A 24,081-nucleotide genomic window follows, 5' to 3' on the forward strand; every position below is an offset into this window, starting at 1 on the left:
GAGTTGGGGTTGGAAGTGAACAACTGCTGCCAGCATAGAGTAGATGGTCCACGCTTTTAATTCATTATTCATGTTGAATTAACAACTGGAAATCCGTGATAATGTCTTTGTTTTCCCCGGGAAGAGAGACATGTGACAGAGGCACGACGAATCGGTGAAGTATGTCCAGTGAACGTTCGTGATCAGAACACCCCGTCCAGCAGTGTTTCAAACGCTTTAGCTCTGAGTACTCCCGAGTCCTGTGGACCCTTCACAGAAGGGAGGAAAAGAGGTGGATTTTACAAAAGTTACATTTGTGTGGGTGAACCCTGAGTGACTCACTTCAAGCAGGAATTCCTACCCACTCTCTCCTGCACTCGCTTGAAGTTTCTGAATATTTTATGCCAGCTAGAGTCACTTATTTAAAGCTAATTTTCAGACCATCCTAAAAGATCCCGCTTGTGTTTCCAGAAGCAGTTTCTGGTGGATTTGGTAGTTAGTTTGAGATCATCGTCATGACAACAAAACAGGCTTTTAGATTCAGTTTCTAGGCCAGCTCCCCACATCTAGTATATGTTTAAAGCGGGGAACCAAGGAACCTCTCTTTATAGGTCCCATGCTGACAAACACCCACAAAGTAGAGCATTTCTAGTATAAGTTAATAGGGGTCTCTCTCATGAAATCCTGCTACGAAACTATTGGAATTATGGTCACCTTTAGCTTTCTACCACACTTGCTTCCAAAATACCTTGTACTTTTCAGATGTCGGCTTCCAGATCACGTTACAGGCAAAGTTGTCATCTAATAAGTCTTTCATGTAGATCTGGAGTGTGCATGAGCACCACACTCTGGAGTAGCTTCCAATCGCTGCCATGCACACTACACGCATTTTTAATCACCTGTAACCGCTAATAGGGTGCTCTCTTGCAAGCTGAGAATTGTAAATAGGATATAGCTTTGCATGTTGAAAATTGAATGTATTTTTGTATTCTTTTTCTCCTTTCTTTCGTTTTCTTTTACTAAAAGCCTAACTAGGGACAGGAAATGGAAACTAGCAATAGCTATTATCTCTGTATGCAGAACATCAGTCACATTGGCTTGTTTGTAATGAGTGAATGTGATCACATGTAAACCTGCATTGTCCCTATTAAATAAAATAAATTAAATTAAATTAAATCTTCTTGCAGCTCCAGTTTTAAAAAAAGGAAAATATTTTAGGTCTTCCAGATATTGGAAAAACTTGTACACTTAATTTAAGTGCCATCTCTTAAGGACCCCTCTCCTGCCCGTTTTAGAGGTTTCCCTGCTTCAACGCACTGGATTCTACTTGTCAGCTTGTCTTTAAGGTCTGCACAAGTCCGTGTCTATCAGGACACAACAGCTTAAAATTATTACATGTGAGTGATGCTCTTTGTCTTTTTACAGGTGGAAACTTAGTCAAAACTTTTCTGCTGGAAATATCACTGTTCAAATTCTTGTGAGTTGATGAGGAAAAAAAAAAAAGACAAGAAAAAGCCGGGCACAATTCCCAAAAAGGTTTGCATTTGCATATTTTTCCCCCCTCTCTTGGCAACTACGCATAAATAACCATTTGCATCGCTGATGACTAATATTTTCGAATGCAGTGAAGCGAAACTTGTGATACCATGTTGCACGTGTGTACGCGCATGCTGCAGAAACGCTTCGCTAGGCGTGGATTCCTAAAACTCAATTCTCTGAAGCTGCAGTGGGTGTGGTGGCAATCTGAACGGTGAGTTTTTGAAAGAGCGGCAGCAGATGATGGTTTCAGTTCACATGAGGACAGGAGTTCAGAAAAGAGGCCACACAGATCTGGAACCAGCGGGCTGAAAACAATCGAGGGTACAGCGAACCAGCAGGGAGCAGCATGTGTGTCCGAGGTTATGCAAATAGGTTTTAAGTATACACACTGTGTGGTACGCTTCAGTAGGGCTGGTACTGGGTTTTTGTCTCAATGTAACGGTAATTAAAAGATCTGTTGACATGAAAAAATAATTAGAAATTTCAATCCAGTTACAAGGATCATTATGTTCTTATTGAATAATTGTACATATTAATACAATTTATGTTTTGTTTCACATCAAACAGATTGGTATGGATACAAACAATGTTAAATATCAGTATTGATAGGTAATTTGGGATCAATAACAGTACTGATGATGCGTAGTTCACGTGGTCCCATTTATCTTTAATTTTAGATACATTTTAGATCATTTTTTTTAATTTATATATTTAGCTCATTAGATTTTTCTGCATAATTTTTTCCCTTTAAGGTCACAAATTGCAAATTTTTTGGTTTGTTTTTTTTCTTCCCCTTCTGCCAATTATAATGTTACACTCTTCAAGAGATGTCCATCGGTAATTATTAGGGATGTAACGATACACTAATCTCACGATACGGTACGATACACGATATTGAGGTCACAATAATGATACGATATTATAGCAGTATTTTTTTTAACAACCTTGAATGAGGAACATATGACTGGAAAAAATTGTCTTTTATTTGAAAGACACAAAATACAAATACAAAGTACAAATATTTTGCCACAAACTGAATAGTTTCTCTCATGTATGATTTGACTTTTTTCTTTTCCAGAAATTTAACAACTAAAATTAAATAAATAAAAGTAAATAAATACATACAATTTTACATCATAAAAAAGATTGATTCATGCTCACCTTATAAGTGTAAGAGGAGATTTATTTTTGTTAAGGTTATTTTGGTAATTCAGGGTTCAATATTTTATAAATATATTCTTTATATTCTGATGTAAATCAGGGACTATAATGACACTAGTCAGTTTATCTGTAGTGATTAGTCTGTTTTAGATTGGGCGGAGTGATACAGCACAGTACGGCACTAGGTGCTGTGTTGATGTTGTAAAATCCTACACTGTTGAGGGACATTAAAGTACACAGGAACTCAGCAGAAGTTGTCCCCGTGTTTATCCTACTCACCACCCCAAAAAGGTTTAATTTAATAAGGTAAGGCTTAACTCTACACCAGCCTTGCATAAGTAAAGGTTCAGAGCTCAAAACGGGACCAGTTTCTTCTGAGCGTAGTAAGATTTTGGTCCGCGGGTCGAGGTGCGGTCGAATGCGCGTTACTAGTCAACACAATAGATTAATATTAATAACCCAATATCGTGATACAGTTTGTCACCTCCACGACACGTATTGTGACGTTTTTGTATCGCAAAATTTTGTGGCACAATATATTGTTACACCCCTAGTAATTATGGCACTTTTTAACATCGGTTGTGATGAGTAATTTGAGCCACAGAAACATTGTTTGAGGGTTTCCATTAGGGGTGTAACGATACAGTAATCTCACGATATGGTACGATACACGATATTGAGGTCACGATAACGATACGATACGATACGATACGATATTATAGCAGTATTTTTTTAACAACCTTGAATGAGGAACATGTGATTGGAAAAAATTATCTTTTATTTGAAAGACACAAAATACAGAACAATGCTGTGCGTTTGCCCTATTGTTACAGTTTGTAATGCTTTATAACTGTTTAAGTTTTAAAGAGAAAGCCAGGCCAACCATTTTCCACAAACTGAACTAAAAGTAATTGTCAGGTTTGCATTATGCATCTTCAGTTTCATCCAAGTACAAATATTTCGCCACAAACTGAATAGTTTCTCTCATGTATGATTTGACTTTTTTCTTTCTAATTTAACAACTAAAATTAAATAAATAAATAAAAGTAAATAAATACATTTTTACATCATAAAAAAGATTGATTCATGCTCACCTTGTGTAAGAGGAGATTTATTTTTGTTAAGAAGGTTATTTTGGTAATTCAGGGTTAATTATTTTATAAATATATTCTTTATATTCTGATGTAAATCAGGGACTATAATTACACTAGTCAGTTTATCTGTAGTTAATATGTTTTAGATTGGGCGGAGTGATACAGCACTAGGTGCTGTGTTGATGCTCTAAAATCCTACGCTGTTGAGCGGACATTAAAGTAGACTGGAACTCAGCAGAAGTTGCCTGCATGTTTATCCTACTCACGACCAGAAAAAGGTTTAATTTAATAAGGTAAGGCTTAACTCTACACCAGCCTTACATAAGTAAAAGTTCAGAGCTCAAAACGGGACCGTAAAACGGGACTAGTTTCTTCTGAGCGGAGTAAGATTTTGGTCCGCGGGTCGAAATGCGGTCGCGGCTGTGGTCGCGGTCGGATGCGCGTTTCTAGTCAACACAATAGATTAATATTAATAACCCAATATCGCGATACACTTTGTCACCTCCACGACACGTATTGTGACGTTTTTGTATCGCGAAATTTCGTGGCACGATATATTGTTACACCCCTAGTTTCCATAGACTCCGATGGTGGGCTTTTCAAAAAAAAAAAAATCTAATTATGCCAAAAAAAAAAAAAAAAAAAAGACCTCAAATCCGAGGTTAAAGAGGAGACATCAGGGGTGTGAGTCCGGAGAGAAAGGAGGCTGAACTTTAAAGCACTTCCTCTCATCATGGTGAAGACGAGATCACAGGAAAATAAAAACAAACGTAAAGTGCTGACAAGAACGCAGCAGGAATAGGATTTGAAATGATCCAGTTTTCCAGGCTCCGAAGGCTCTGTAGGATTTTCAGAACCAAAAAAATAACAAAAGAAAGAGACTGCAGACAAGGGGATGGGGCAGTTGGGCCCAGCCACATTACGTTGGGGGGGCTCTCCCACTGGGTGCATCTCTGCAGCCCTCTCCACCCAGTTACAAACAGCAGGGATCAGTTTTGACGTTGGCCTTCACCTTCGTGTGACATTTAGCCCGAATCAAGGTCGGCTCCGATGAAATCCATGTTATAAATAAAGAAAGGTACTTTAGAAGAAATTCCCCAACTTACTCAGACAATCGGTTCTCCTGGCGAGGGAAGTCTCGAGCGCTAATGTCATCTTTATTTAAACCCACCAGTGAGCAGGTGTGATGGAACTGACTGTTACAATAGTGGATTAATGATTGACCTTCAGCTGCAAACAGTAAAGGGAGCAGTTGGATTCTCCAGACAACAAAAGGTGCATGTTGTAAAGTGCGAAACAACACTATAACAAAGTCTCTCACTCAGAACAGAGGCCTCCATGGCAACAAAACTAATGACTTCCTACTGACATGAACTTGTTTGCTTAGGTTACAAATCAGTAACCAGCAAGCCGTTCTGCTGCTTCTGTGGTCAAAGTCGTCAACATTTGTTTCAAAGTCGAGCCTTTTCACTGCAACTCCACATTAACGCCACCGTAACACTTTAACTGGGTTTCCTAGGACTTTATTCCATTTTTGGTTGATATTAAAAGCATTGATTGACATGGGTGTGTCAGCCAGTCTCTCCCTTCAACAACAGCTCTTCAGCCACAGTGTCAGGTGTACACACACAGCCGAAGAGACTCGTTGCATGAGTTTTTCAAGTTCTGCTTTATTCTTCAGTCAGAGTCTCTAGACTAAGAAGCGCCAGGGCAGTCTAACCTGCCAGTGAAAGGTTAACACGAGTTCAAGAAGGTTGCCTCGCGTCACAAACAGTCTCACATTCCAGTCACACACAGACACACACACACACACACGGAAAAGCCTCCACATTTGACCACAGGACAAACACAAACTGACCCATCAAACCCTCAAAAACAAACAAAAAATAAATTCAAAGCCATTTAATCTCCAGAGAATGAGGAAGAAGAGAGGAGAAAGAAAGGAAAGCCAGGATAAGGGAGCATAATTTAAATTCAGACCTACTGTGCAGTTGGGTCTGGCAGCGTTCCCACATGCTCCTCACACACTCAAACCAAGCACCGCTCCCTCCTCCCTCTCTGCTCCCCCCCTCCTCTCCTCCCTCCGCTGAGCCCTCCCCTTCCGCCCTCGGCAAAAGTCCTCCTGACTTCCTGTTTACCTCTGACCCTTGCTTATCCCCCGCCTCCGCCCTTATCTGGCCGCACTCCAAACAGACAGGACGACCAGGCCGGATGAAACAGTGCTCAGAGACGGAGAGACCAGCAGAGGGGCAGAGGGGGGGAGAAAGGGAGAGAAAACTAGGCTGAGGGGTTGTCCTGATGCTTGCAGAGGTGATTAGAGAACGTGGATGAATGAGAAAGCCATCCCCACGTGGCCCCGGAGCCTGCAGGCTTCCCAGGAGTGTGAGCGTGCAGCGTGTCGTCACGTTTAGTGTGCGGTGCATAACGGCACTGCTCAGTGTCGAGTTTCAGGGCCGGTTTTGGCATCGCCCGCCCGCCCAGTCTAGTCTGCTGGTGGGCTGGGACTTGCGTAACCCTCGGACAGCTCACCCCCTCACTCAGTCGTGCATTTAAGATTCCCACATCAAACCATGTCGGTACAACTGAAGCTGCCGGCTGACAGCACAGCTCAGAGGCCAAGGTTGGGCAGAGAGGAGGAGGGGGGGGCTATAGGATAATAAATCTAAACCAGCGATGCAGACAGACGGCAGGAGGCACCTGCGCGTGTGGCCATGGGGTCTACAGCGGCTACAGCCGCCGACGCCATCAGTCTCCATCAGCTTCCACCTCTTTTCTGTTCTACTCGGCTCAAGAGCCGCTGTCACACCCTCACTTTGCGTCTTTGAGGTGATGAAAACTTTAAATGGTAAAATGCAGCGGAAGGGAGGGCAGAAAAATTACATTCACCACGCATCCATGTGCCATAATAACGACGATGAATAGCAGCACGGTTTCACCGTGGACGAACAAAAGGTATCGAGACCTGCCGGGAGAGGAAAAAACACCAACTTTTCAAAAACTACTAACTACAAATGAGGGAACAAGAATGAATTTATGTACAGGACTGTCTCAGAAAATTAGAATATTGTGATTTTCTGTAATGCAATTACAAAAACAAAAATATCATACATTCGGGATTCAATACAAATCAACTGAAATATTGCAAGCCTTTTATTATTTTAATATTGCTGATCATGGCTTACAGCTTAAGAAAACTCAAATATCCTATCTCAAAAAATTAGAATATTCTGGGAATCTTAATCTTAAACTGTAAACCATAATCAGCAATATTAAAATAATAAAAGGCTTGCAATATTTCAGTTGATTTGTAATGAATCCAGAATGTATGACATTTTTGTTTTTTTAATTGCATTACAGAAAATAAAAGAACTTTATCACAATATTCTAATTTTCTGAGACAGTCCTGTATGTAAGTAAAGGTGTGTATGAATGATAGAGGGATGTTTTTTTTAAATCATAACAATCTGAGAAGGTCTATTTTGTCTCCAATTTCAACTAACTGCATCCCGTCCATAATAACTCTTGCCCCCACCAGCAATATTGACATAATTCTGAAATCAAATCAAATGAATACATGCGTCCGGGTCGCACAACCCTCAACTTCAAAGGAGGACAGATCAGACAAAAGGTCCCCGAGGACAGAAGTGATTACCTTTAATCCGAAAGCAACTGAGCGTGTTGCAGAGTCTGGTCGACATCCCCGGCGATCTGTTACATTTGCATCAATAATCTGACTAGGTCACGCTTACGAGCACATACATATCGCATCCAGCGTGGCACGAATTTGTGCATTAACATGGACAGACGTGCAGCAGCGGGGGTTTGAATAGGCTTCTGATCAGCTGCTCAGATATTTGAACAGATTAAATTATTTAACATATAAACACCAGTCATTTCCATACTTTCTTACCTATATAGTTTTAATTAACCCGCCCAGGATCTCAGAATCTGAGCAGTAGGTGAAGCTCACTTTGGAGGAGTTTTGTGAGCAGCGTGGCTTCTTTCTCGTACAATGATGACAGTAGAGAGGTTATCTAAAAGGGAAATATTAAGGACATTTTTACAGACTTTAGCATGAAAGTTTGGTATCTGAGGGCCCCACCCAGACCATAAAACAGAGCATGCTGCCTCATTCAGGATGAAGAAGAGAATCTGAATAGTTCACCGGGACTTCGTTATAACAACCAGAGTCGTTATTTGGACGGCCGTGGCTTTGCCGCACGGAGCCAACCGATTCTGAAGATCCACCATATTGCTGTCCTTGTGAGCAGCAGATAGTACTTGTAGTGCCATAAACTGGAATCCAATGGAAGTGCTCGGTTGTTGGAGCGTTACATTCCCTGCCATCAACAGATGGCCAAGAATCCCGTGGATTAACTTCACTTTTAAAAAGGAAAAAGTCCCAGCTCCAGTGGGCAACAACCGAGCGGTGTGTTGTTTCCATGATGTTCACAGCCCGGACCAAAACAAAAGCATGACTGGCAACGACAGTCACATTAAAAGAAGGATCAGCATATTCTGCGCGTGAAAAATCCACAGATGGTGAAAAATGTATTTTTTGAAATATTGAACTTAATGTGATGTATTTGTCAATTTTAAGAGACAGAGAGCAAATGTGCTGGTGAAGCTGATGGCGTTGTTTCACCTCAAGCTGACATTAAAGGTGTCAGTCAAATGTCTAATGAGGCTAAACCCAACCATTAAACAATGGATGTGAGCTGATCATATATTTTGTGTATAGTTACACATCCTCAGGGTTCCTGGATAATAGTCGTAGTTATAGTTTGTTTTTCCCCCACTTAGCAGGGGCAGCGCTCAGCATGTGTGTACCTGGGGGGGTCTTAGCTAGTAAGCTCCTGAGCAGTCAAACTGCTGAACTTTAGCCAATAGTACCAGCTGTTATTTCACAGCCGGCATCAGTCTCTATCGTGCTGCCGTTCCTCCCCGCCACACAGACGCCTTCAGTGGTCCTGTCATGATCCAAGTCTGACTCCGGTTCAAACGTGTATATGAAGAACCAATTGGTTTTTGAAGCCAGTAGGGCTGAAACGATTCCTCGAATAATTTTAGTAATTCGATAACAAAAAATTATCGAAGAATTTTCTCTGCCTCGAGGAATCGTTTAATTTTGCCAGCTGGTATTTCGCCCGGACTACGTTTAATGCGGCACAACTCGCTGACACCACGCACGTAAAGGATGAAGAAAGATGCAGCGGATATGTTTGGTTTTAACTAAAAGAAAAGGCAGAAAAAGTCAAAAGTGTGGGAGCATTTCAAGCTGGACACCAAGGCGAACACTGTTGCATGCACTGTAGCATTCACTGTAAGACAGCGCTTGATACCACAACAGTACGTCCTCGATGCTGCAGCGTCTCCACCGAACACCCTGTTTACTCTGAGAGCGGAGGACCGCCACCCGGGACACGGTAAAATGAAGTTAACGTACCGCTAATTAATGAGATTAACAATACGGTACCTTGCTACCATAATGGTAGCCCTATGGAGGGCTAGGGTTCTATTAATTATGACTACTGTCGATGCGCATTTTAATCTGTAAAAACACAGAGCTGTAGAGTGATGAGGGTGAAAAATAAAAACGTAATAAAGCTAACTGGGTAGTTTTCAATTTTAGCTCTGTAGTCATTCATGGATAAAACATCAAGTAGCGCTAGTGCCTAATGTGCTCCAATACAGCAGGTCTCAATTTTATTTTGAACACTGCCAAAACTCAAAATCTTATCAAGACTTTAACTTAAAACTTAACTAGAACTTAACATTTGCTTGACACAAATGAAAGTTCAATTAAAAACACGTGGGAAAAACACCTAACCTTTTAAGTGATGTGTGTTATCAGGTGTAATGGCATTTTTAGGTTAGAAATAAGAAAATTTCTTGGTAAGAGCCTTAGTTTTTTGAGTGAAGGCAGTGAATTTGGTCAACTGGTGTAAGTTGAGGTTTTTTAAATGCACAGCCATGAACCTACTGTATTATATAATTTAGTCTTAGTAATGTCAATTAACAGCTAACATCTTATGTATATTTATAATTGCTCTTTAACTAAACAAAAATATGTTTTATCCAATTACTCGATTAATCTATGGAATTTTCAGTAGAATACTCGATTACTAAAATATTCGACAGCTGCAGCCCTAGAAGCCAGTAGCCTTATTTCTCTCCACAAAAGATTTTTTATTTTTTTAACTCTACGGCCAATGAGTGAATTAGGAAAGTATAAATGTAGGAAATTGAAGATATGGGAGCCAAAATCACGAGCGATCCCCTCCCAGCTTTATTAAATAGCTGCTTTAACGTAAAGACTCCACTTCTGACCGTCACATTAACGCACATCCTAGGTCACCTTTGTACACACTCATTACTCCGACATTTAAAACCAACATGTTGTACATATTTTCTTTTAATATTATTTGTTCTTTTGTATTGCACCAATCACTACAACAAATTCCTTGTGTGTGTTAAACTACTTGGCAATAAACTTCTTTCTGATTCTGCTTCTTGTCCCTGAGTCCAGGGGACGTGATGTCATAGATATGGCTGTAGTAGTGGACACACTCACACAGTCTCTCTTTAAAACCTCCAGCCGTTTCTACCGTTGTTGTCCTCTGTCTGCTTCTTCTTCTCTACCATGTTCCTTTTGATGGCAGCATGTGAGCTATACTGTTCAACACTGCCCCCACAGTTTCGGGTGGTATTGCTCCATTTGCAAACTTGGTCTGTTTTTACCAGCGTAAGCGACGAAGGAGACGGACGACAGGGTAGGGCTGGGCGATATGGACCAAAAGTCATATCTCGATATTTTCTAGCTGAATGGCGATACTCGATATTCATCGATATTTTTTCTGTGCCTAATTGGGGTTTCCCCCAAAGCATTATAGCATAGCATCTCTGTTAGCTTAATTTTTTTCTGAGGCAAACCCTTAAAAAAACAGTCAGTTTTAATACAAAGCCTCGTGCCAAATGTCACACAGGTACCTTTTATTAACAGAGGTCTGCACAACATCAAAATGTATAAAACAAATTAAATAAAAATAAACTGCCTGCATATATAGAATAAAAATGCTTCTTGAATAAAATAAAATATCCCTTTCCTGCATAACAATTAAATTAAAATACACTGTGCAATTAATACAATGTAGACAGTAACAGGCAGACTTTTCCACTGAGGTTGACAGTTGTGCAAATAACAAAACATTTGTGCAAATCTCAAATAAAAAATTCAAGTCAATTTGTCACAAAATAAGCTATATCAAAATCATAAAAATGAAAAAAAAAAGTTTTTTTTTTTTTTATATCGATATAAATGATATTGTCTCGTACCATATCGTGTTTGAAAATATATCGATATATATTAAAATCTCGATATATCGCCCAGCCCTACGACAGGGTCCGTTCATCTGCGTCAAGCATAAATGGGCCTTAGGCGTGGAGTGGTGCGTCGTTGCCACGTCACCTCTTTCCACTAAGGGAAGAAGCGAGCCGGGAAGTGGCTCGTATGAATTTAAAGTGACCGTCACAGAAAACCTGCTGATTTAAAAAGGGCAGTTTATACAGGATAAAACAGAACCGGTCAGGAGTGATCCTTTGCTTGTTTACACCAACACGTCCCCGCCATCTTATTTAAATTTGCCCAGAATTGTATTAATTTGGTGGAAAAGGGTCAAATATTTGACCTTTAATGTGGTTAAATGGAGATGACGTTGCGTTTCCACCCAACCACAGCTGTGAACAACCTCTGCAGGCTCGACTCAGCCGTTCCTCTCACATCGCCAGATTCCCCGTGTTTATTAACCCCGTCGCCTGTCCTTCCTGCATTACCTGACAGGGTCGGGTGTCAAGCTGCCTCCGTCGATAACTCCCCTCCAAGGGTACAACTGATGTGAAAAGACTGATGGGACTCTGACCCGCGCGGGATGGGCAGGACCTGACCACGGTGACTGCGAGCTGCTCGTCCTCAGAGCCCTGGGTGCCATGAATCGGCACATTACAGGAGCCGTGACATGCAACCGGCTACTAAAATGACAGACAGCTGCTTTACAAGGAACGACACCCAGGTCAAGAGCAAATTGAAGACTGTTACGACGGCTGACGAACACAACAGCAAGAGTGGCAGAGCAAGGCCGGACTGGTCATATTTCAATTTGTGAAAGGCATAGGCCGGGGGTGGGCAACCCTGGTCCTAGAGAGCCACAGTTCTGTATGTTTTAGATTAGGCCTGTGTTGAAAAGATCGATTCTCCGATTTTAAATCGATTCTCATATTAATTCCTAAAAATTTATTCATATGTCTAAAGATCGATTTAAAAAAAAAAAAAAAAAAAAATCTTGTTTTTTTTTCATTATTACATTACAACTTTTGGTACTTTTTTGTTTATGCCCAAAAAAGGAATATTTTGTTGGACACGAGAATAACTGGTGCCACGTTTTTGCCTTTAAATATGTTTAAAGGTATGAAAACATTAAAGTTTCAGTTACAATTGCATAAATTGTCTATATTTCTTTGCTTTATATCCTGTCTTGGGGTTACATTTGCATAAATGTTAAAAACCAAATTCTCATAAATGGGGAAAAAATAAAAGCGATTTCTTTCGTCCTCTGTTTCCTCCCTGGATCTGTTTGGTAATTCTGACCCACACGATGTTTCCTAAAGCAGTTCTATCAGCATTCTGGGAGCTGATTGGTCCTTACAGCATCATTAGCTGCCAAAACTTGCTGTTGAATCTCAATATAATACTAGTATTAATATGTTGCATAACTAGACAGTCATATAATTCATGCAACAGCTGAAAAAGCAGTTTTATTAACAGTAACCCAAATCAATATCGGATCGAATCAAAGCATGATAATCGATTCTGAATCTTAAGAATCGGAATCGATTCTTGATATTTGAATCGATCCCCAGCCCTATTTAAGATGTTTCTCTGCTTTATCACACCCTGATACGAAGGACTGTGTCATTAACAGACTTGTGCAGACCTGGATGAGAAGCTGATGATCGTTAATTAGACTCGGGTGTGTTGATGCAGGGAGACATCTAAAACATGCAGGGCTCTCTAGGCCCAGGGTTCGTACCCCTGGCACAAGCCAAGCAAACAAACAGCTGAGCCGTCATGGCATGCAGTACCACTCCATCACGCCTCCTGACTCCTCTTCCTCCTCCACAACTCAGCCTAAGGCACCAGGGAGACAATCACACGCTTGTATTTACACCTCCCAGCAGCCGTCAAACACAGCTTCTTCGTCCAGGGAACATGGCGCAGTTAAATCTAAAAACACCTACCAACACGAACTGCTGTGGTACCACAACATAGTGCTGTGACGGATAAATGCTTTGATAATATTGATAATTACACAGAAACATCAATGCTTCACTTTATTGTAGATGAAGATATTAAAGATTAAGCAATCTATTTCGTGTCAGGGCACATTAAAGTTTTCCTTCGTAACATCTCTTAAAAAAAAAAAAAGACCTTCGTTCAAGTGCGAGATGTGAACTCTCCGCCCAGTCTGGGTTCACCGACAGTGAGCTCTGTAAATGTGCTACTGTCGCCCCACAAATCTCCAAAACCAGTTTCTTTTTGCCTCTGGGGCTCCATTTAATTTGTACCCATATTTAGCTTTGTTGAATCTAGATTTCAGGCACATTAGGATTGTTTGAAAAGGAAAAAAGAAAAGGACTTAAAAAGCTCCACTACCACACATAAATATGACACAATTTTCTTACTGAAAATAAAGCAACTACAGTGATGTATAGATAAATATACAATAAATAAACAAGCACTCCATGGGTTAGGGGAAATGTTTGGACTGAATGCCATCGGGGCTGAACGATTTTAGGAAAACATCTAATTGTGATTTTTGCGGCAGATATTGCAATTTAAATTTGATTCACGATTTTCTTCAAACCAGCTTCAGTGCGATCTTCACAACGTCCACGGTAACATTTACAAACATGACAGAAAGTTACATCATACCATCAAAACATTAAAAGCTATTACTCTAATGTAAAGATGAATGAAAACTGAAGGTAGGAATTCCTGCCGAATGTATTTATCAACAAGAAATGTATCTTTTTTAAGGTCTTTGACCAAAATCCGTTGCTACAACAGAGGAACTAAAAGAGTCATCTTTGTCTGTCTTAATGAGCAAAAAATCCTTGAGGGGAGGGAGTCACGTATCTGCAGCCCAGCGTGCGGAGGAGGTTAAATCCGTCTTTGGTGACGGTGTTAACAGGCGCTGCGTCCTTGGCGATGTAGTGTGTTATGGCAGTCGTTATCTCTCCGTGTCTTCGACTGCTCTCATCATACGGAGTTACACTGACAAAAGCTGATGGAAGTGTAATTTGTTTGGTAAAACAGGCAGGAGAATCACTACTAGACTTTTGACCGGACCTTTTGGTCATGCATTCCTGGTGCAAAGGCCTGTGGTGATTTTTCAAGTGCCGGTATGAATTTTTTGCGTGACAGGTTTTGCACAGTAACAGTTTCTGGTGCAAGTGTGCAGCCTCAAACCTGAAATGCTCCCAAATGTTGGCCTGTGTTGAAAAAAAATTGAATTTCCGATTCCAAATCGATTCTCATATTAATTCCTAAAAATCGATTTGTATGTCTAAAGATCGATTATTTTTTTCTTCATCATTACATTACAACTTTTGGTATTTTTTTGTTTATGCCCAAAAAAGGAATGTTTTGTTAGACTCGAGCATAACTACTGCCTTGTTTTTGCCTTTAAATATGTTTAAAGGTATGAAAACATTAAAGTTTTCAGTTATAAATTGCATAAATTGTCTATATTTCTTTCCGTTATATACTGTCTTGGGGTTACATTTGCATAAAATGCTAAAAACCAAATTCTCTGGGAAAAAATAAAACCGATTTCATACAGTTCTACCTCTGTTTGCTGCCCTGGATCTGTTTGATAATTCTGCCCCACACGATGTTTCTTAAAGCAGTTATATCAGCATTCTGGGAGGTGATTGGTCCTTACAGCATCATTAGCTGCCAATACTTGCTGTTGAATCTCAATATAATACTAGTATTAATATGTTGCAGAACTACACAGTCATATAATTCATGCAACAACTTAAAAAACAGTTTTAATAACACTAACCCAAATCGATATCGGAATCGAATGGACCGAATCAACACGTGATAATTGATTCTGAATCTTAAGAATCGGAATCGAATCGATTCTTGACATTTGAATCGATCCCCAGCCCTACCCAAATGACCACCCTGATGTTTTTGCTTGGGGGTTAAATCCCCCAACTCCCTTCTGGCTCAGCTGCAGGCATTTCAAAATGTGCGGACATTACAAAAGACGAGTAGCAGCTTGACGCTGATTGGTCAGCGTGACTTGTCCACGACCAGAACGCCACCTCTGATCGCTGAGCTTCGCAGGGTAGAAGGTGGACGGCATGTATGTGTAAACTAGTCGACCCAACAGATCCTGGGTCAGTCAGGAGCGAAGCAAAAAAAAAAAAACACATGATCACATCTGAAATCGCAATGTCGATCAGAAAACGATAAATCGTCCAGTCCTACACAAGGCCACCACGTACCTGGATGGATACCGTAACAACAGCCACTTAGTGCTTCTTCCTTTGTTGTTTATGTGTAGTTAAGTTGCAGAGGTCAGGCCACATCATAAATATAACAAAAACACTGCAGTAAAACCTTAATAGCTTCATTTTCCTGTCTTTATGACTGTCGTTATGGGTAAAGAAAAGTCAGTGGTGTGACACAGAGCTCATCGCTGTTAAACCGCACACTTGATTTCAAATGATGCTTGATCCAGTAAAAGTAAAGACACCACAAATTTCTGAATATCTCCTTCCTGAAACTATCTGACATTTATATGATCAGTTCCCTGAGAATAATTTCCATCCATCCATCCATCCTACAGGCTTCACCCGGGTCGTGGATGCTGCAGCATGTGTCAGCTGTCACTGGGAGAGGTGGGCTAGACCCTGGTCCCCTGCTATCACAGGACCAACAAGCGAGATAAACAACCGTGCACGCTCACGCTCATTCCTGCAGACCATTTAAAACCCTCAGTCAGCTGAACATACGTGCATTTTTGCTGCGGGAGGAAGCCGGAGCATCCAGAGAAAACCAACACAGGCGTGAGGAGAGAGGAGAGAATTCAAACTGCATGCAGAAAGGCCCCACCCAAGACTTGAACCGTGAACTCGTTAGAATTGAGGTTGCATAAATGTAATGTTCTTTTTTTTTTTTGGTGTGTGTACAAAGCCTTTAATTACATTCTGATCACGTGATATGCAAGTGAAAGCAGTCAGCTGAAAAGAAGAAGCAACAACTTGGCACACTAAGAAATGGCCTCAAGCACAACAGAAGCTAGCGCTGTAGATGCTTCGGAGTTAAAGAGGAGTAGGACGCCAGTTGTTTTTTTTACTTTGAGTAATAAATAACCAAAGCCATAAATGAAAGTGACTCGTTAAAACCAGAAAAATATTGAAAGAAGCTACTAAGAGACCCAACGTTCATGATGACCGGCAGTACCACACTCACTGTGAACTTTAGTCTGTGTAATGTCATGCTTTCTGCTGGTACTATTCAGTATTGGGCTGGGCGATATGGACCAAAAGTCATATCTAGATATTTTCTAGCTAAATGGCGATACTCGATATATATCTCGATATTTTTTCTGTGCCTTAATTGGGGTTTCCCCCAAAGCATTATAGCATAGCATCTCTGTTAGCTTCATTTTTTTCTGAGGCAAACCCTTAAAAAAACAGTCAATTTTAAAAAAGCCTCGTGCCAAATGTCACACAGGTTCCTTTATTACAGTTTTTTTCGATTGCTTACACACTAAAATTAAAAGTAGTACACTATTAGCAAAACCTTACACTCAAGAAGCAAAACATCAGCCCATATTTGCACAACTATAAGCACATTGTCAACCTCACACTTGTTGCAAAACTCTACACACAGTGATTTTCAAAACACTAAACACACTAAACGTACATTAGACACAAAAATCTATCATAAAGTCACTTCTTTGCAATACCAAAGCACTGACTGTCAAATTAGCACACCGTCCAACCAGTTGGTTCAACACAGTCATCAGGTGTGCAAACACTTGTTTGCTTAAATGTAGACGCACCAATCAGGTGTATCTACACTATAGAAAGCAGCAGGTGAGCTCATTGGTCTCCAAGCACAAGAGTCAGAGAAAGACTACAGTTTTTCTCGATTGCTTTGACACATTTTGCACATCATGGGTCAACTTTATCTAATGCTCACACCTTCTTTGCACAGCAAGAGTCCTCTCTGGCGAATCGGTTAACTATTTCTCATTGCTTTCACACAATTTTCTTTGACTTTTACTGTAATACACTTTTCAAAACAGTTAACACACTTCTCACAAAGAGACACAAAACATAACTGAGTTACCATGGCAACACATTGCAGACACTTTGTAGCAGCCAAATGGAACTGCTCTCTCAATTCTAAAAAAATATCAGCACCTGTGTGAACTCTCTTTGCAAAACAAAGCAAGTAGTCCTCAACCTATCAAAGAGGTCAATAGCTTGAAGTTGACACCAAGCATGGATGGAGGAGGACGTGGACGAGGACATGTGGCCTGATCGTCAGGCCCGTGTCGACAATGCGTAATTTTCCTGTATTTTTATTTTTTTCATATTTACAGGGTTTCATTTGATTGTGTTTCATTTACAGTACTTTCTTTGAGAATTGACCTTTGTTGTACTGCATATTGAACCCTGTCATTTTGATTGCTTACAGTATGTGCATATGACAAGTACTGCAATAAATATTTTTCTGTCAGAATCTTGACATTTTGTACACAGTAGAACAAATGTAAATCAATGGTGTTGACAGGAACTTCAGCAATACAAAAACACATCTACAATATTTTACTGTATACACATTTTCTGATTTTACTGTAAATACTCTGTGACAGTATATTTCTAAGTTATATAACTAAGTTAGAGTGCTCAATACAAAACCCAAATTGTAGTATGTTGTGAGTTGTAAAAAAGTCAATACTATGAGGGTGTTGAACAAAAGTTGATATTGATAGCTGTAGTTTCAATTTTGTTATCCATCGTTACAGTAAATAAATGAGAAAACATACATGTTTAATTGAGAAAAAATTCTAGGTTTTGATGGAAAAGTTTGGTTTTGATGGATGTGTGACAAGTTTTGAGAAAGTGGTGTCATTCTGCAAACATCATAAAGTGTTTTGGTTATTTCAGCTTCTGTTAAGGGCTTTGTGTGAGCTGTTTTGAAAAAGTAAACTGTAAATGGAAAAATGGGCCAAAACGATCAAGAAAAACTGTATATTTGTACTTTGTTGATAGTAGCCTACTCTAATCATAGGGACGTAGAAGTGCTAAAAGTGTTTTAGGTTTATCACAGCAGAGTGTAACTCGTGCAAACAGAGTATAGTAATGTGAAACGTGTTTGTTTCCTATGGTAACAAAGTGTGGTTTTTAAAAAGAAGTGTATAGTTTTTACAAGCGTGTTTAATTTTGCAAAGGATCTGTAGTGTTTTGCTAATTTGGTGTGTTGTTGTGCTAATTGTGTGTAGTGTTTTGAAACCACGGGCCCTGTTTTGAAAATCATGCTTAGGCAATCAAGAAAAACTGTAACAGAGGTCTGCACAATATCAACATGTATAAAACAAATGAAATAAAAATAAACTGCCTGCATATATAGAATAAAAATGCTTCTTGAATAAAATAAATATCCCTTTCCTGCATAACAATTAAATTAAAATACACTGTGCAATTAATACAATGTAGACAGTAACAGGCAGACTTTTCCACTGAGGTTGACAGTTGTGCAAATAACAAAACATTTGTGCAAATCTCAAATAAAACATTCAAGTCAATTTGTCACAAAATAAGCTATATCAAAATGATAAAAAAAAAAAATGTTAAAAAAAAAAAAAAAGAAAAACATTTTTTTTTTAAATCGATATAAACGATATTATCTCGTACCATATCGTGTTTGAAAATATATCGATATATATTAAAATCTCGATATATCGCCCAGCCCTAATTAGATAGAGTAGATAAATAAAATGTTCAAAAGTGCTTATCTATAGCCCCTTTAACATTGGGGGATACCCCACGTTTAAAGCATTGGCCGACGCGGCGCATAGAGCTGCGAATAACTCACCTCTGAGGGTAAACCTAACCGCAGTCAGGTCTAATGTAAGCAGAACTAAACACTATGGTGGCGGGTTGTGGGAGGGATTTGTTGATCAAGTACAGCCCACAAGGGAAGGTTTTTCTTTTTAATTATTTATCACTATTATTCTGTACAATAAGGAAACAGCTGACAAGATTAACAACAGCAGGACGTCACAGGTGGGGTCTATATTTGCAAGATGAGTAACTGAGGAACTCTTGGTAAATCCATTGAGGAGATTAATGACTAGATGTGCCAAAACTTTCTCCAGTTAAACCAAAAACAAAACTGAGGTAACTGTCTTTGGAGCCAAAGAGAAACGATTACAGGTCACCAAAGAGCTTCAATCTATCCACCTAAAAGCCACCAACCAGTTGTGGATTCAGACCTAAATTTGGAAAAACACTTTAAGGCAATAACAAAGTCAGCCTACTATCACCTCAATAATATATCAAGGATAAAAGATCGGATGTCAGAACTAGGGCTGGGGTATCGATTCAAAGGTCAAGAATCGATTCGATTCCGATTCTTAAGATTCAGAATCGATTATCACGATTTGATTCGATCCGATATTGATTGGGCATAGTGTTATTTAAAATGTTTTTTGAGCTGTTGCCTGAATTATATGACTGTAAAATAACTAGTGAAATAATAATTTCACAATAATTATTGTGAAATAACTAAGAAATAAATAACTCAAACAGGCCTTTCAATATCCATTTAAAGTGCAAAAAAAAGAAAGAAATTGCAACAGTTCATGCAGTAAACAAATCATTTTACCTTGTCTAATTTATTCTCTCACCACGCACGCATATTGCCATGAAGCACCTGGCATTTTTCAGAAGTGTCATGACAAACTGTGTGTCCGACTACTGGGATTAAAGTTCACCGGGCGAAAATGTAATGATGAAAGAAAAAAAAACAAAAAAGATCTTTAGACATAAGAATCGATTTTTAGGAATTAATCAGAGGACAGACGTTAAAGTCCTGATCCTGGTCTATAAAGCTCTGAATGGTCCAGGATCAGAATACATCAGTGACCTCCTGACCCTGTATGAACCTTCCAGACCCCTCAGGTCATCTGGATCTGTTTTTTTTTAATCAGTTCCCAGAGTCAGAACTAGATATGGAGAGGCTGCATTCAGCTTCTATGCTCCACATATCTGGACCAAACTCCCAGAAATCACATCAGCTGAAACACTAAATTTATTTAAGTCCAGGTAGAAGAGACACCTTTTCTCAGCTGCATTAGAATCAAGCTCGAAACCTGCACTCTTAAGCTTGAGTTTCCATCTATTGGACATTTTTTCTTTTTGTTATTATAAATCATACATTTCTTTATGCTGTTATTATGTTTAATGTCTCCGTGGAACACTCCGAATCGCCTTGTTGAATTGTGCTATACAAATAAACTTGCCTTGCTTTACTAACTGGTCACATTAAATTAAACATAGGAGTTACTGTTAGTAAGTCTTGATTACTAGAATTGTGCAAAAGCTTAATATTCCAAATGAAAATCATGCAATGGAAACAACTAGAATAAAAAAAAAAAAAAAAAAAAAAAAAAAAAAAAAAAACTTTCATCAGTAGGTTTTTCAGACGTGTTGATTGTCCAGTTATGTGCAAAAGTGTAATGGAAACACTTTTTGTGCATTTACACGTCTCCAGCATCACTGAATGTGACGTCGTCGGACCTGAACACATGGACATATGAATGATCATCAGCTGCCTTCGTCTTCTGTTAACTATTTTCGCATCAGCAGCAGCGGAAGTCGCAATCAATCAAAGATGTTTCTGTTGATCGTCTTCACAGTCGTGATCTTCACAATGGTGAAGAGAAGCTTCGCAGGATGAGATTCTAGGACAGTTAAGCTCATACAGGGTGCTTGCTCTTTTTCCAAATTAAAATTCCAGACTTTTCCCAGACTTTTTTAAAACTGATTTTTTTCCCCCAAGACCTTAACTTTACGTACTTGTATACTTGTGTGCCCACTGCCTACTTCATTGGTTGAGATTGTATCAATTGTGTTTATTAGAAATGTTTGTTAGAATTTTTTATAGGCTAGTATTCAATGAATGAATGCATTATTCACAGTAAATTATGTTTTTACTGATGAAAACGTTTCAAAACATGAAAATCACAAATTCATGAATTTCACATTTTCACAATGCCTTTGAGCATACTGTAAAATTCTACCATACATTTTTTCCCCATACTTTATTAAGACTTTCACACAAAATTCAAGACTTTTCAAGGTCTGGAAAACAGTGTTTCAAAATTCCATACTTATTAAGACTTTCAAGACTTGCGCAAGCACCCTGTCATAACAAAAAAAAAAAGTCTTGCAGGATGACATTTCATAAGAATTACACTCATTCACAAATTGCTGTTTGATGGAAAAAAATAAATAGAAAAAAAAGAAATTCTGAACTGTCACTTCTGTATTCCAAAACAGTGTAATGGAAATCCACCTGGGAGTGTGTTGGCTGCTGTGTGGCCCTTCAGTGGACTGGTGATCTGTACAGGGTGTATTCCTGCCTTTCAATTGAAGACAGCTGTGAAAGGCTCCAGCAGACCCCTGTGACCCGGAAAAGTGGGTATTTATAATGGATGGATGGGCTATTTAGTTCACAAGTAGTTTTCTAAAGTGGAATTGGTGGGGCCGTTAACCAAACGGGGGAGGTCCACGTGCACGCCACTGTTCAAATGTGGCCCACACATGTGTTAACAAACGAATATGGTTCACACACACACACACACACCTCGTCAAATGAGGGAGGTCCACGCACATGCAGCACTGATGCTCTGTCACACGCTCTCGGGCTGGAGGGGAGCATGGCAATGGACGGGTGATTAATGTGTGCAGGACCAGCCGAGGACTGCGCCAGGTGAAAGATGGCGCAGAATTCACAAGGTGAAAAAAAAAAAATCTGTTCTAAGAATAAATTTAAAAGGGGAAGACATTTATTTCCAAACTTGTCACTCAATTTAAAGCATGCCACACAACTATGGTCCATCCTCTTAACAGCTAAAATGAAGAGAAGCATTACTGCTGGTTCATGACCGCCAGCGAGCGAGAGCACTGTAACTGTCTGTTTTCAAAAGTAAAAATCAATAACAAAAATAAAAATCCAGATACCTAAACTGAAAACTGACTATCTACTTATTAATAATAATAACTAACCATTATTCTTCCCACAAAGGCTTTTTAAACCCATCCCTAGTAGGACGAGGAGCAGTGGGCTGCCATTTTTCCGGCCCCCAGGGATCAGTCGGGGTTAAGGGCCTTGCTCAGGGGCCCAAAGTGGTTGAAATCGCGGGGAGTTGAACCTGGTCCTCCAAGCCACCTCTGAAACCACCAGGCTACTGTGCTACATATATTAGTATCACAGTATTTGGGTCCAGTCCTACTACGAAGCAGTTAACCACAGAGTTGTTTTGGTTTATTATAATATTATTTATTATTACAGCTTCCACTTTAACTACAGTGATTTGTTACCAATTGCCTAATTAACATGAACATGATGATAGTTTGGCAGCACTTTTTTAATAAGCGTGACAAGTGTTTTATTCATACAGGCTGAGAGAAAACGTTTCATTTGAGGACAATCAAATTATGATGTCCAAGATAAAACAATTTAACTTCAATACCGCATCGGCCATATTAAAGAATGACTTATTTATGCTTGTTGGATGAAAGATAGAAGCTAAAGAACATGAAAAATAATTGTGCATTAGCTGTGCATCTAGATTCATCTATATTTATTTCTAAAGTCATTCATCCGTAGCAGGAAACGTCTCGCTGGAAGGTCACAGCGTAAACTATTGCACCAGTGTGCCTGCCGATAAAGTACACAACAGACACGTGCTGAACTAAAGACCTGAATCTAATGAGCAGGACTTACTCTGGTGTTATTGAAAAAACGTCGCAAGAAATAGCACACACTTTAAATTTCACAATCACTTTAACACGTCCGGAGTTTGCAAAGACGTCGCTCTTCCTATCCGAGCTCTGAGACCGACTGCAGCTGACACGGGAGCGTTAAAGAGGGAACATACTTTCTGTAAACCTAAACGCTCATAGATGAATTGAGTCTCAAATTGCAGTTCTTAGCACATATTTCTAATTTGCATTACAATCCCCTGCAAAAAGGGCCGAATAAATTTTAAAAAAAACTTTATTTAACCTCTGAATAAATAAATAAATAAATGACAACCATTCAGTCTTGAGCCACGAGTTCTCGCCACGTCTGCAGCTGACCATTACAACCACTGCAAACCCTAATTAGCCACATTCACTGCGGGGGAGTGAAGAGTGGTCTGCAATCCCCTGATGCCTTGCCTGTTCAGCAAACACACCATCAGCAGGCTCTTCACACATCAGTGCACATGAATAGCACAGTCAGCCTGTAAGCACCAACACAGAGCTGAATGTTGACACAGGCAAGGAGAAGCTGGTTCGTATGGCCGCGGCTCATGGCCCCATTTCAATCAAGGACCTTTGCAAATGAGCAAATGGCCACTATGGATGAACTCTGTGGCCGGCAGACCCCCGGTTTTGTTGTTGCCTGCTTGCAAGTCAAGGTACTCAAAATATGGTGGGGTTTTTTTTTTTTGACAACAGTGTTTCGGCTCTGGCACACAGATCTTCTTTCAGGTGCAGGTGAACATATACAGGGTCTGCTTATATTAGATGCATTGTTTAGACAGATTGAGGTGTAAGGTTTAACACACAATTGCCTAAGTGCAGACAAAGATACGATGAAGTTGGTAACAGCCTGTTAAACAAAGCTCGTCAGTAAAAATCAATTTTACGAGGACGGGGAAAAGCACTTCTGAGGAAAATTCACATTTTCTGACACATTTATGCCTCATTTTCCTTAAAAAAAAAAAGTTTGATTGTGGTGTAAATAGAAGTAAATAATTTTGCCACCGACAAACGGACCACAGTAATGCCGAAGTAAAATCCTAACATCCTTTTTTTAGGGCTGCACACCGTGATGAAATGTGTGCAGCACTCGCATCTGGTCATGTGTCACTCAGAGGCCGGGAAGCTGCGTGGATGCTGTTACCAGCCAACTGAGGTCCAGGAACCGCCTGAAGCCTGTTACAGC

General features: G+C 39.7%; 1 protein-coding gene across 5 annotated transcripts in view; it reads right to left on the reverse strand.

Annotated features, from left to right (window-relative positions):
- chd9 (chromodomain helicase DNA binding protein 9) overlaps window positions 1-24,081 on the reverse strand; it is a 119,416-nt gene that overhangs the window by 79,855 nt on the left and 15,480 nt on the right. The window contains exon 1 of one of the 5 annotated variants that reach the window (XM_061745846.1): window positions 5,754-5,793. The exons of 3 other annotated variants lie outside the window; for them this stretch is intronic. The gene's annotated coding sequence lies outside the window, so the exon portion shown is untranslated. Of the gene's footprint in view, window positions 1-5,753; window positions 5,794-24,081 lie in introns of those variants that run through there. One more of the 5 variants, XM_061745856.1, reaches the window with a different exon arrangement.

The sequence above is a fragment of the Cololabis saira genome, chromosome 2 (assembly GCF_033807715.1).
Source record: "Cololabis saira isolate AMF1-May2022 chromosome 2, fColSai1.1, whole genome shotgun sequence".
Classification (NCBI taxonomy): Eukaryota; Metazoa; Chordata; class Actinopteri; order Beloniformes; family Belonidae; genus Cololabis; species Cololabis saira.